Source organism: Euprymna scolopes, chromosome 18 (assembly GCF_053919585.1).
Source record: "Euprymna scolopes isolate OS-2025 chromosome 18, ASM5391958v1, whole genome shotgun sequence".
NCBI classification, from domain to species: domain Eukaryota; kingdom Metazoa; phylum Mollusca; class Cephalopoda; order Sepiida; family Sepiolidae; genus Euprymna; species Euprymna scolopes.
Genome location: NC_136499.1, coordinates 25,579,767 through 25,585,317, shown reverse-complemented (window position 1 = coordinate 25,585,317; position 5,551 = coordinate 25,579,767). Strand labels below are relative to the sequence as shown.

Below are 5,551 nucleotides of genomic sequence, written 5' to 3'. Positions count from 1 at the left end.
GTCAGGACGTTCCTAAATGGGTGTTAGTGACTGAACGCTTGTTGCATGAAGAAAGCAAAATTAAAGAGAGGGAAATTAACAGTACGGAATTGAAAGCCATGACATCAAAACATCATGTCAACAAACGGGGACCTAAATGTTTTCACTGTGGAAAAAATGGACATATTAAACGTGACTGACGTTTACTTGAAACAAAGAATGTTAAGTCGAACCCTCCAAGAAAGAAAGTTTTCTTTACTAAGAAAATACAGGACAACTCCAGCGACTCTGGTGAGGGTGAGTGTATTGGACTTTTTACACATCATGCATTATTGTCTAATGGAAAAAGGAGTGACTGGATTGTGGACTCTGGAGCCACATGTCATATGTGTAGTGATATTGAAAAATTTTCTAACTTTCAAAAATTGGATGTAGCTGAGGAAATAACCCTTGGTGATGGATTCTCAGTTGAGGCAATAGGAACAGGAACAATAAAGCTAAAAGTGGGTGTACCGGACGGGAAACACCAGAAATGCAGGTTGTATGAGACCTTATATGTTCCTAAATTGTCCTACAATCTTTTGAGTGTGTCCAGAGCCACTGAATCTGGAAAAACCTGTATCTTCAGTGACTCAAATTGTCAATTTTTAGATAACAAGCAAAAGGTGGTGGCTACAGGTTCCAAAATTGGGAACCTTTATTATTTAAACTGTTCTGATATAAATGAATCAACCCATGCAGCAAACTCCTGTTTAGATGGTAACACAATGGAGGAGATTTGGCATAGACGCTTTAGCCACCTTGGAGAAAAGAACTTGCAAAAACTAGTAAAGGACCAACTAGTTACTGGCCTTGACTATAATATAAACAAGGAAATTAAGTTTTGTGAGCCTTGCTTGGATGGAAAACATCATCGTTCATCGTTTCCAAAATCTGGAGGAAAGTGAGCAACTCAGCTTCTTGAAATTGTGCATAGCGATGTTTGTGGAAGGATAGAGGCAAAATCGCTTGGTGGTGCCGAATGTTTTGTCACGTTCATTGATGACAAATCCAGATTTGTGTGGATATATGTGCTCAAAAACAAACGAGATGTCCCCCCCAAATTCAGTGAATGGAAAACTATGGTGGAAAAGTTCACTGGTAAAAATATAAAGGTTTTACGAACCGACAATGGAGGAGAGTATACTTCAAAAGAATTTGAAAACTACCTGAAGAAGGAGGGGATTAAGCACGAGTATACTGTTCCAAAAACGCCAGAACAAAATGGTGTTGCAGAGAGAATGAACCGAACATTGGTGGAGATGGTTCGATCAATGCTATCGGATTCTAAGCTGCCTAAGAAATTTTGGGCTGAGGCATTATCAACGGCTTCGTATATCAGAAATCGGAGCCCAACAAATGCAGTAGAAGGTATGACACCATATGAAGTGCTGAAGGGACGTAAGCCTAATGTGAAACACCTACGCACTTTTGGATGTGATGCTTTTGTCCATGTACCGAAGGATGAAAGATTCAAAATGGACTCAAAAGCAAAGAAGTGAAATTCCTTGGTTACGGGATTGGTATAAAAGGGTATCGACTCTTTGATACCAGAAAATCCAGAGTGTTCCATAGCAGAGATGTCATCTTCAATGAATCAGGTTCAATAGCTGAACAGGAGAAAGAAGAAATTGTAAATCCATCTCTGGTAGAAATTGGACACCAAGATAGCTCCGATGATGAAGACAACCCACAAGAGCTAACAGGACCCCGAAGATCATCAAGGCTAAAGAAAACCCCAGATCCGTATGGCGAATGGGTTTACATGGCTCATAACTTAAATGACCCATTGACCATGAAGGAAGCACTTTCTGGTCCTGAAAAGAATGAATGGTTGAAGGCAATGAATAACGAAATTTCTTCCTTACATTCTAATACAGTATGGGACCTGACGGAATTTCCCAGTGGATGAAAAACTATTGGTAGCAAGTGGGTGTTCAAGCGAAAATACGATGCTGATGGTAATATGGAACACTATAAAGCTCGACTTGTAGCTCAAGGTTTTCTTCAGAAGCAAGGAATCGATTATGACGAGACTTTCTGCCTAGTTGTGAGATTTGAATCGGTGCGGACAGTTATTGCACTAGCAGCACAGCATGATCTGAAGCTGCATCAATTGGACATAGCCACTGCTTTCCTGAATGGAGAGCTGAAGGAGGAAATCTACATGAGGCAGCCAGAGGGTTTCAAAGTTAAAGGCAAGGAACATCTTGTCTGTAAATTGAAGCGAAATATTTATGGCTTGAAGCAGTCCCCAAGATGTTGGAATGATGCACTGCATGGTCAGCTGAAGAAGATGGACTTCAAACAGTTGGAAAGTGATCCTTGCATCTACATAAAATCTTCAGGAGGAGACATTTTCATAACAGCTGTTTATGTTGATGACATCATTGTGGCATGTAAATCCACAAGCCTTATTGAAGATTTCATGAAAGCGATATGAAAGATTTTCAAAATAAAAGATTTGGGAAAACTACACCATTTTTTGGGTGCGAAGATTATTTATCCCGAATCAGGAAAAATATGGATTGGACAGCCTACATACACAGCAGATGTATTGAGAAAGTTCCAGATGGAGAATTCCAAACCTGTGTCTACTCCAATTGATCCCGGAACAAAATTGACGAAGGCAACGGAAACAAGTAAACTGGTCAACAAAGAGTTGTATCAGTCTGCAGTTGGGAGCCTATTGTACCTGTCGACAAGGACACGACCGGATATTGCTCATGCCGTTGGAAATGTTTCGAGATTCTGCTCTCAACCTACAATGGAACACTGGAAGGCTGTGAAACATATCCTCCGGTACTTAAACGGTACACAAGGATATGGTTTACTTTATGACAAGAAGAAAGCCACCAATCTCCTGGGGTACTCCGATGCTGACTGGGCTGGTAATTTGGATGATCGCAGATCAACATCTGGATATGTTTTTAAGCTGAGTAGTGCGGCAGTCAGCTGGAGAAGCAAAGTGCAAACCTGTGTTGCTCTATCAACAGCCGAATCTGAGTACATGGCATTGGCAAGTACAGCACAGGAGGCTGTTTGGATGCAGAATCTTCAAAGTGCCTTGCTAGGATCTCCAGTAACACCAACCCTTATATATGAGGACAACCAGTCAACCATATGTATGGCAAGGAGTCCACAGTATCATGGAAGGGCCAAACATGTGGACATAAAGTTCCACTATGTTCGAGAACTGGTCGAGCGGGAAACTGTTAAGCTCGAATACTGTCCAAGTAAAGAGATGGTAGCCGACCTGCTAACTAAAGGACTTGGAAGCACACAGTTTGTAAGGCTCAGGGAACTTTTGGGACTCCATAAACTATAATGCAGACTGTCAGCAATTGAGGAGGAGTGTTGATATATATTCAATTGCTATAGGGTTATCTGCCCCTTTCCAAAACCCTTTTACTGTGGGGATTCTCTCCCCTTTTATTGTAACTCTTCGGTTCTCCATGTTGTAAATAAAATACACACACATTGTGTGCGTCTTAGTATTTCGTCAAACAAAATGGGTTCATAGTAATTTTTAAAACCTTTCTGGATGTCGCAGGCTACGGTGATGAGGTATGTGTCCACACATTTTTATTAAATGACTTCCACTCATTTTCAACATCAACTCCCTACATAGTATCCCTGTAAATTTTCCTAAGTAGTAACCCTTTTCGTCCAAGTGGCACTGTGCCTTGCTTAGGATGAAAAAGCAGTAAAAAAACAAAGCAAAAGAAAAGCATCATTATTCAAACAGCACATATGTTTATGTGCTTGTTTGAATAATAATGAACTATATTTTCTTATGCTCTGTCATTCTTGTGCGAAAAGCATCAAACACAAACCCTAACAAACTAGATAATAACTTTCTCAAACGTATTACTAAATTATCGAACTCCAAACGACACTCTCCCTAGGCGTATTGAACTGATTTCCTCCGATGGGGGGGGGGCGTCTAAAGAATATCAAATTCACAAGCGATCCCCAGTCGCTTCTTTGTCCTCGTAGGAGAGATAATAACGTTAAGCTTTTACAAGTTTTTGCAGGAAGGTGTCGACGTTCTCCTATACAGCGCCTGGTATTCCCAAATCCTGATCAGAACCTTCTGGTTCTGATCAGACTCAATATTACTTAACTTCGGTAATCTAACGAGAACTGGTGTGTCAACATGATTATGCCGTATTAATGAATTATCTCCCTTTGATTGAACTTTCAATGTCATATACGCATGAACCTACGACCAAAAAACAAATTACAACACTTTTTCTTTTTGTAAATAAATATTGTTTGTTACGTTAAAGATGACCATAGTTTTTACTTTATTTTCTTTATGTTTTCTACTGATTTAACAGGCCGCGCAACATAACCAACTGAACATATAAATCACCCCGTTTAGAAAAACCTGACATGAATAACACCAACGCCCACTTTTTTTTTCAACAGAACACACGCTAGTTGGGTGGGATGTAAGAGACGCCATGCTAATGATTAAATTCAGTCTATTAGTTGGGAACTTGTCTCATTATTCCTGCTAAATCACGTCGCAAAGCCGAAATTAACCAATGTTTGTTCTTAGATGATCTGGCAATACCAGGTCCTGTATTAGAGCCACTCCTGACTACAGGTAGTGTATTTTAGCGATAGTAATGTCTTTAAAAAATACCAAGAATAGCGGTGACAATTAATATACATCTTGTCAAATTAGTGAACGAAAAAGATGTATAAAAACATTATTGCTTTGAATGGGTCATCAGTTTGCAAAACCTAATTCAACAACTGGATTTTGGGAATGAAAGCGAAACACATGACGTAAGAAACGACTATATTTATATCAACAATTTTACAGAGGTGTAAAAAATACTTTAAAAGACTAAAGTTTGTGGACAGGTTTTGAAGTACTTGAATAAGAAGTAGAGAAAACGCCAGAAAGTTCGCTTCGAAGTTCCGTTGTGTGTGTGAGTATGCGTATGTGTGTACATGTGAGTATGCGTATGCATGTGCGTGTGTGCATGGGTGAGTTTACCGTCTGAATGGCTGAGTTTACTGGAAATATAGCAACAGGCTTAAAGGAATATCAGCATGGGGCATTCCAATTTTCTAAGCTAAGCTTTGTTGATGCTGAGAGTCGGAGCGCGTCGCAGGTGTCACCCGGAAGAACTCCGATTACAATCGACCAAGTCACTGCTTTAAAGGAGTTTCTAAGTTCCCGTCGACTTGTTAATCTTATATAGCCTTGTTACTTTTGGAGTTTGAAACGATTTTCATTGGTTGAAAATCCCTTAACACGTTCCTGTGAAAACTTACTTGCTTTTGGAGGTGACGAAGAAAGTGAATCCAAACGAAGCAGAGAAAGAAAGGGTATTTTTTTTAGATCAGGTCCACCTCCGCAATTTTCTTTTAAATGACACCTTTTATGGGGGTTCGACTATGCTGAATACGAAAATCGCATTGGAAATTTGCAGAAATAATTAGTTATCGAGATATAAAAAGTTGCATATGCATTGTATTCTTTTGCGGCCATCTTTTTTACGCGCGTGCAGTG

General features: G+C 39.7%; 1 pseudogene; it reads left to right on the top strand.

Annotated features, from left to right (window-relative positions):
• The first annotated feature begins 2,590 nt into the window (after positions 1–2,590).
• Positions 2,591–3,346, top strand: LOC145297936 (uncharacterized; annotated as a pseudogene).
• The last annotated feature ends 2,205 nt before the right edge of the window (positions 3,347–5,551 follow it).